We start from the raw sequence: 487 nt of genomic DNA, 5'->3' as shown, positions 1-487 counted from the left end.
CCGCCCCTCCCCGTGACGTCACCGCCGCCCCCCGCCGAGCAGACCCCGCCCCCTTCATCCCCGCAGGGGGCGGGGCCAGAGGAGCCACGCCCCCTCCCCGCCGCGGCCCCGCCCCCTCGGCGCCGGCGCAGCGCCGACGTGGAGATCCGGCAGAGCCAACGGGCCGGCCCGGCCGCCAAAGTGCTGCGGACGCTGCCCGGCCGATTGGTCACCGTCCTCGAGGCCCCGCCCCCTTCCGCCGCGGGGGGCGGAGCCTCCCGCCACGCCCGGCGCCGCCCCCGCGACCGCGCCCAGCAAGCCACGCCCACTTCCTCATCGTCGGCTCCGCCCACCAAGCGGCGCCGGGGCCGCCCCCCGAAGCGGCGGCTCCTGGGCGGGGGAGGGGCTCGGCAGCGGCGGCGCCGCCCCGGGACCCCCCCCCAGCGCCCCGCCCCCGCCGCCGAGGGGGGCGGGAGGAAGCGCCGGGGCCGCCCCCCCCGGGGGGGGG

The sequence above is a fragment of the Pyrgilauda ruficollis genome, unplaced genomic scaffold (assembly GCF_017590135.1).
Source record: "Pyrgilauda ruficollis isolate IOZ18807 unplaced genomic scaffold, ASM1759013v1 scaffold1279, whole genome shotgun sequence".
Lineage (NCBI taxonomy): Eukaryota > Metazoa > Chordata > Aves > Passeriformes > Passeridae > Pyrgilauda > Pyrgilauda ruficollis.
This window is presented reverse-complemented; position numbering follows the sequence as displayed.